Source organism: Glycine soja, chromosome 14 (assembly GCF_004193775.1).
Source record: "Glycine soja cultivar W05 chromosome 14, ASM419377v2, whole genome shotgun sequence".
Classification (NCBI taxonomy): domain Eukaryota; kingdom Viridiplantae; phylum Streptophyta; class Magnoliopsida; order Fabales; family Fabaceae; genus Glycine; species Glycine soja.
In genome coordinates this window covers 42,411,298-42,417,358 of record NC_041015.1, presented here as the reverse complement: position 1 = coordinate 42,417,358, position 6,061 = coordinate 42,411,298, and positions in this window count along the sequence as shown.

The window sequence follows — 6,061 nt, the reverse complement described above, 5'->3', positions numbered from 1 at the left end:
ATTGTTGGGCGGGGAAGGATGGAGATGTTGGTGTTAATAACATTTCAGGAAAAAAAAAAAAACTTGTATTGTTGTTCTTTGTTTTTGTTTGGCTTTGATTTTGGAGTACCTAAGTTTGGCTCCTGGTTTGAGATAATTGTGGAACAATTAGGATTGACCCAAGGATAAAACAACTAAAGTTCTTGTTTTAGGCCTCCAAAAATTTAGTCCTAAAAACAAATATATGAATAATTATAACATTCATATTTTCTTATAATACCCATAAAAAATAATATATAAGAAATATAGTTATATTTTTCAGGAAGACTCATAATTTCATTGTTTAGTTTCCACTTAAAATTATTCTCTGATTCCCATTAATTAATTGGTCTCTTGATTGACTATATCAAAGGTCTCTCAATAAATAAATTTTCATTAAAATTAATTTGAATTTTTTTTATTTTCTCTAATTATCAAAAGTAATCCAAAAATCACTTTTTATTCTCTCCCAAATTAGTTGAAATATCATTCTCATTCTCATTTATACTCTCTATGACTCTCTTTTCGTGCAGGTTATTCCTTCCTTTATGCTCATTTGATTAAGTAAGCTTATTGATTTTTTTCCTCTCAATATTCCTTGTTTTGCTTTTGATTTGTGGCTTCACTACTAAAAAAAATAGTTTTTTATGATGCACATTCGACGACAATTGCTCAAAAACCATCTTAGCAAGTAAGACGGTGATAATTTTGTAAATATAAGGTTTTTCAACGAAGACGATCTTATAAAAACTGCCTTGGAAATTACCATTCCACGACATTCTAAGACAGTTTTGTAAAACCGTCTTAAAAGGGAGTGTGTTTTTAATGTTTCTCCCTCTACTCTTTTCTCACTCTCCGACTTCCCTTCTTCTAACTCTTGTTTCCTCTTCTTTCCATCTCCCTATTTGTTCTCCTTCTTCCTTCTCTTCTTTCCTTTCTTTGCAACTGTATCTATTACGTAAATACAAACCCAATACAATTTGTGTAGGGTTTTAATTTTCTTTCCCCTCATCATAACAGAAGAAACCCTAACTCCTCAAATTCTCATGTTGGACATGCTTCAATCACTGCGCGTTCTCAATTTCATCAATCAATGGGCTAGGGTTAGTGTTAGTGTTAATGTCAGTGCCAACGACAAAGCTTAAGGAGGTGAAGCGTTCGACGACGACAAAATCTAGAATCTTAGTGGAGGAGGGGATGGAGGTAATTGAGGTGGATGCGGAAACGGAGACTGAAAGGTGTTACGAGAATTCGAATGTGGAAGAGGCACCTGGAAATGGTGACAAGGTTGTTAGGGTTCAGCAACAGTCACAATCAATGTTGTTGTTTGATTTGGAGATGACGAATGCGAAGTTGAAAGTGGCGAGTGGAGAGAAGGTGTGGGGCTATGAGACACAACGTGATTTAGAAAGTGTTAGGCCCCTTGTTTATGTGGCTGCTGGTTGCAATGAAGTTTCTCTTTGGAATGTAGAGAATGTGAGCTGCCACCGGGTATGAGGTTATTGTTTTATATTTGTTTATAGATAGAAAATAAAAGCAATATGTGGTAGAACGAAAAGCAGTACCAACAAATATTCCAACTAAGTTCAAGTTTCTATGTATCCTGAGAAATACGGTTTTCTAATGAAGTTTTCCATCTTTTTTTATCAATAGTACTTGCCTTGCTGTGTAACTTAAATTTATGATGAGATGGTTCAATAAGGCTTATTTCATAAACCTTATGGCAATAATCTGATGCAGGTAGTTAGCTATGATGCCTAGAGTGGAGGTCCTGCTGGCCTTAAGGTTTCTTTCAACTCTCTGTGTGTATCTGTTGTTGTTCTTCAATTCAAATTACCTAATTTATTTATTTATTGTAAGCAAGACGTTGAAGTTGGCATTCCCAGTCCAAAGGCAAATGAAGTTTTACTCATACCAGAAGCAATTAGCATAAACCCCATTGATTAGAAGATCTAAAAGGGTCTTCTTTGTCCCTTATTTCTCCCCATAACCTTTCCCCACATACCTTGTATGCAATATCTATTCATTCTTATCTTATTTGGCTCTCTACCATTCACTTTTATAATATTTAACATTCATTGATCATTATTTTTTGTATCAGACGTTGATATGGCAGGAGAAATAGTTGAGATCGAACCATAAGTCAAAGATTTTAAGTTGGCGACAAAGTCCTTACTAAACTCAACCATCAAGTATTCTAATTCTCCCTTTCTTTCACTAAAGAACCTCTCAATAGTTGTTATTATACTTATACAAGATACTTACTGTTTGTTGCTACTCTTATATCTCTATCTTTTTTGTGTCAAAACTACCACTGCCAAAACATAACCAATCTTAAGTTGTCACTTACTTGAACAATAACACTTTCTTAATTATATAATATTAAGAGGCCAAGCTCTTACTCAGTTTCAGGGTTTTGTGCCTTTTGAGAAGGCCCATAAAATGGATCAAACATCAAGTGGGCGTGGTGTTCATCAGTTCAAGACTTACCTATTGCACAAACTGGAAAAGGTACACTGGCTTTTATTTTCTTACAATTCTTATAGTTTTTGAATGTTTTATTTTGTTATCTCTGGTGTCTATCTGCTGGTAATGATGGGTGTCCTATTGATTCATCGGTTCTTAAAAATTGATCTCATCCATATGGGTATTCACTTTTTATTTTTAATAAAAATCTTCTTTTTATCAGGAAAATATTAACATTCGACAATGACTATGTTATGGCTATATAGATTTATCATTTATGAATAGGAACATCAGTCATTTCTTAATTCCTACCCAAAAAATGAGAAATAAGTAGTTGATGTATTAAACATTTTTAAAATTTCATGATTGCAAGGGGAGCTTACAAAAAAAGTTTTGACTTTTCATAACGCTGGCTTTAAAGACGGTTCAAAATCATCTTTGAATGTGCATTAAAACCATCGTAGAAAGCTCTTTTTTCAGTAGTGCTTGACTTTCCTACTTCTGTTTCGATTCACATGTAAGGTATTACACATGTTATTTTAATAATTCTTCTATATATCCATTTGGCTAAATCATTTTAATCCTCTATGCTCTTTTTTGCTTTTTGAAATACTATTGTAATTTTTATAAACTTTTTAGAATTCAGTTGTAGTATTATTTTTGTATAATTTCTTGAAATTCTAAAATATTTTTTTTTTACATTTATTAGTTTTGGAGTTCAGAGAGCATTGCGGTGAAGTATCTCAACTCAAAGAAGTATATAAAGCAATCCATTAGCAAGTTTGGCAATCGAGTTTTATTGTTCTAACATTTTTTTCATAATCTTGATTTATAATTTTTATTTATTTTTTATACATTAGCTGCTTTAATTATTTCAAAATTTCAACTAAAAAATTTTAATATGGTTATTCAAAACTTAAAAAAAGAAAAGAGTTGATGCTTTAATTGAATCACAAAATAGGGCTCTAGATAGATTTATCAAAATAGATAAAATAAATTTGAAAATATAGGTAATTGCTCGTTGAATGAATAAGTTAACAATGTAGAAATTGATGAAAATAAAAATAGAGAAGAAGTATTGGTTAATGAACAAGTTAATAATATAGTAATTGATGAAAATGAAGATAGTGAAGAAGTATTATTAGTTAATGAACAATATTATATTGATTCCCAAACTCAAAATGAAAAAAAAGAAGAAAATAATAAATTAAAAGAAACAACTATTAAAAATATATATGATCCAAGTCAATGGATAAATATTAGTACAAGTTTAAGAGATTTATTAGTAGAAAAAAGTCTTATTAAAATGACTAATATAGATTTTCCTAAGGATGAATTCTCAAGACACTTTTCTTCATCATTTTACATTCAGAAGTTGTCTAATGGTCAACAATGTGAAAGAATACGGTTAATTTATTCTTAAGATTTGGATAAAGTCTTTTGTTTTTGTTGCAAATTGTTTAATCTTGTTCCTAGTACAACTAAATTAGCTAATGAAGGTAGTAGGGATGAGAGAAATATTAGCCATAAGTTGAGGAATCATGAGATTAGTAATGAACACATTGCTAATATGAGTTTATTGAAAAACATGTTTAAGAACAAATAAATAGAGATAGGGAACATTGGAGAAATGTTTTATTTAGAATTATTACAGTTGTTAAAACTTTTGCAAAAAATAACTTAGCACTTCGTGAAACAGATGAAAGAATTTACAAAGAAAGTAATGAAAACTTTTGAAGTATAATTGAAATGATTGCAGAATTTGATCCTATAATACAAGAACATATTTGTCGAATTAAAGATAATAAAATTCATAACCATTACCTTGGACATAGGATACAAGATGAATTGATAAATTTGTGAGCAACTGAAATTAAAACAAATATTATATAAAGTATTAAGAATGCAAAATATTTTTCAGTCATACTTGATTGTACTCTTGATGTAAGTCATCAAGAACAAATGTCTTTTGAATTACGGTGTGTAGATGTTTCTTCAATTCAAATACAAGTTTTTGAATATTTTTTAGAATTTTTAAAAGTAGATGATACAACTAGAAAATGCTTTTTTGATGCTATTATGACTGAAATAAATAATATTGGACTTGATATTAGTAACTTACAAGAACAAAGTTATGATAATGGATCAAATATGAAAGGAAAACATCAAGGTGTGCAAAAAAAATAAAAAAAAATAGACATTAACCCTCCTTCATTTTATACATCATGTGATTGTCATAGTCTAAATTTGGTACTTTGTGATATGACTAACTCTTGTCCTAAAACTACATTTTTTTGGAGTACTACAACACATATATACTATTTTCCTTCAACAAAAAGATGAAAAATTCTATAAGATCATATTCCGAACCTAACTCTCAAACCATTGTCAAAAAAACAATGAGAAAGTTGTATTGAAAGTATAAAAACTTCAAGATTTCAAACTCCACAAATAAGAGATGCTTTATTAAAATTAGTTGAAATTAATGATGTTCTTAAAATAAATAGCGGAATTGATTGTTTAGCAACTTATGAGCTTGAAAATTTTGAGTTTTTGTTAAGTATGATTATTTGGTATATATGACATATTATTTCCTGTAAACTCCATTAGTAAAAAGTTACAATAAAAAGATATGAGTATGGATGTTGCTATAAAACAATTGAAAAGTCTTATTTCTTTTTTTTGGAAAATATAGAAAAGATGGATTTTAAAATGGTATAATTTCTGCCAAAAAAATTACTACTGAAATCATCTATCATGATACAAACAAGGCCCTGACAATGCTGACGTGGCATTGCCAGGACTAACGTGCCACCATGCTAGCGCTCCAACTTCCCGCCCAAAAACGTCTTTTCACTGTGCATTAATTGTTTTCGTCGTTTTCTGCGTTGCCCGTTCAGTTACCAATGCGTTTTCTAATTTTTCACGCTTTTCAATGTTTCACGCTTTCCATTGTTACACGCCTTTCCAGTTTTCCATTTTCCATTTCCATTATGCCTTTTGGATTGTGGGTTTTGAATTCTCTCCCGTTTCTATTTCACTCTCCCCACCCTTTCTCATTCTCATTCTCTCTCTCTTTCTCTCTTTTTTTTTCCTACCACCGTTCGAAGACGATGCCTTGGTGTTGTTGTTCTCCAAATGCCGGATGGAAATGAGGGAAATGCCGAACGAAAAACTCAAAGGTTATGCTTCATTTTCCCTCTCCATGTGCTTTTTTTCAATTTATTTCACAGCATGTTCATTGTTTCTTCTAAAACTATCATTTTTATCTCAAAAAGCTTCGATTTTTATTTCCAAACTCCATGAATGTGCTTCGTTTTCCCTCTCCATGTGCCTTTTTTTTTCACTGCATGTTTGTTGTTTCTTCTAAAGGTACCATTTTTATCCGAAAAATGATTTATGGGTTCTTTTCTCTCCTATCTTTCTACGTTTTCTTTTTTCATTTGATTTATTTGACCGTGACTGACTATTGTTCTTCCTTAGCAACACAAAAGCTTCAATTTTTTTGTGTTTTCTATTTTTTTTTTTGTGTTATAATGACTTTTCGCAGGACAAAAGGTTAAATTTTTTGGTGTTC